Source organism: Mustela lutreola, chromosome 11, assembly GCF_030435805.1.
Source record: "Mustela lutreola isolate mMusLut2 chromosome 11, mMusLut2.pri, whole genome shotgun sequence".
Classification (NCBI taxonomy): Eukaryota; Metazoa; Chordata; class Mammalia; order Carnivora; family Mustelidae; genus Mustela; species Mustela lutreola.
In genome coordinates this window covers 65,676,194-65,678,667 of record NC_081300.1, presented here as the reverse complement: position 1 = coordinate 65,678,667, position 2,474 = coordinate 65,676,194, and positions in this window count along the sequence as shown.

Genomic DNA, 2,474 nt, shown 5'->3' with positions numbered 1-2,474 from the left:
CCGATAGTGCATTCTTCTAGAAAGCTTCTGCTTAGTCCAGGACTCCTTTTATCCCCCAGATCCCTGGAAGGGCAGGATTATTGATTCAAACCTAAATCCCTGGCTTCTAGCTCTACAGGCCTGCTGTAGCTGCATCCCCAGGCAGCTAACTATCTCCCCACCCCAGGAGCTATTCCTGCAGACCTGTGCAACCCGTACCACCACCACCACCACCCCACACACACACATTATCTCTGCAATGGTGAACCCCTTCTAGGGACCAGCTCTGGACCACATCCTAGGACACATTTCTTTCCCTCTGGAAGGCTGTACATCTCTGCAAAGCCATGCCCTCTTGGGAAAGGTCTGGATCTTAGCCCTGTGTGGCATCCCTCTCCTAAGCCCTTAGTTTATTTATTGGCCAGCCTTGCTTTACCTAGAGGTTGTGGGTAGTAAGTACATGAGAGCACATCTTGGCACCTTCTTTCACCCTTTAGATAAGTTAGCTCCGTATAGTAAATGTTTTCTGATCAAATTACTAGTGCGGTTTGTCTTCTGACTCGGCTCTAACTGACGCAACAACACAGCATCAGAAGATGGCCTGAAAAGACGGTCATCTCCAAACGGTTGCTATCGCTGGTATAAAGGTCAAAACCAAAATAAAAAAACACCTTCTTCCAGAGGTAAGTGGGAGGTGGGAAAGGGGACGTACCGTGAAGGAACTGATTCAGGGTATGTAAGGACCCCTCACTCACCTGTGACCCTGTGTAGTCAGATAAAACCTAAAGGGACCTGGGCATGTGGGAAAGATTTTGAATTCAAACATAACCCCCCCCCCCGGTACAGGTAAAAATAAATTATCATTAGCTAAAAAGAGAAATGTACTTCATCAGAGATAAGGCTGATCATTTGGGGGGTCATCTTTATCAAAGACTTCTTGAGAAAACTACCTACCTGCGGGATACAGTCCAATATTTTGCATCTGGCTTTCCCAAAACTTCTGGGCTCCCTCCATTCCATGTCCTCTGTACTCTATTCCATGTACTCTCAGTTCTAACGGGTGAGGCCTCCAGGCACCGGGTCCAATAGAATGCAAACATCCAGATACCACAGGGAATAGCAAAAAGCAAATGTGGTAACCAAACAACCCAACTGCTGATCAGCCCAAAGCTGGAGTTAAACAGGACAGTGAGAATATAGGCAGCTTTCTTTGGGACAGTCATTGCAGGAAGGGAACCAAAAATGGATTCAGGTGTTCTTCCCCTCACCGATAAGAAACACTGAATACAATGTCTCCTAGGATTTGTGAGATTTAATCCCAGGACAGCTAAGTCAGAGCCGTCCTGTCCAGGGGTGTACAAATCAAAAATTTCTGATGGTCTCAGATTCTGTGGTAGCTTGGAACAAAATGGAAACACTTTTGCAAATGCTTCAGGCCTAACTCTAGTTAAGGACGATGGGCTGGGCATGTGTCCGAAAGCACATACAGGCTATGTCACATTTTATACAGGAATATAAAGGAATAGACTGTATTCCTTTACTCTTGCCCCTCCCAGAGGCTTCATATGATGAGACCAAGGCTAGATGTTCAGCTTTCTTTCTCTTTAAAACATTTCCCTGTTTACAAGTCTCATAGATGGAGGAAATTTTTCTGTCATCTCTCCATACCCTTAATGATGTCTCAGAGTGTAGGACTTCTTACTTCAGGGATGGCCTCACACAGGATGGCCCCCAGTGTCATGTTTTTCAAAAATGACTATTCCTCGATCAGTCTTAGGGCTTTTTATATGGGAAATCTCATGGAAGATGGGAAGACAGAAGAGGTTTGGCCAGTGACAATTAAAACCAACATTCCAGAACAAACTACTACCAAAGAGGATGGATTTTGTTTTTTCCTAAATGATCCTTCAGAAATAAAATAAGGAACCAGAGTCCCTGGACTGATTGTCCAATTACACTAAACAGAGCACAGGCTGTAGCTCAGGAGTGCAAGATCACAGTTTTGGACTAAACACGAGGACAACAGGCTTCTCGTTCTTTGGGTCACAAATCCAGGCAATTTGACCTGACAACCAGTAGAGAGTAGGCTGGGCCAGGCGGCAAGTAGGACACCAGCTATTAGATCAATCCCAATGGGTGCCTTCTCCACTGGAATATAATGGGTGGGAATAATTGGTTCTTAACCATTAAGGTGGTTGCTCTGTGAAATAGGGGAGAAAAGAGCTGGAATCATAGGAACCCCAACAAAGGAGGGATGTGGATGTGTCATGTCCTTTGAAATTCTAGGTGTAAAACAATAAGCCCCAGACCAGCCTCCCTTCATCTTTTCACCACTGGCCAGCAAAATGGAAAGGAAGACCAAACTGTGACACTGCCATTATCCTTTCTTTGTAAGAATTGGAAAAATCTGCTGAGCTAGCTTCCTGAGTCCAAAACCATAGGTTAACTCCGGACACTAACTTGGCAAGAATACTGGACTAGAGATTTAGGGAATC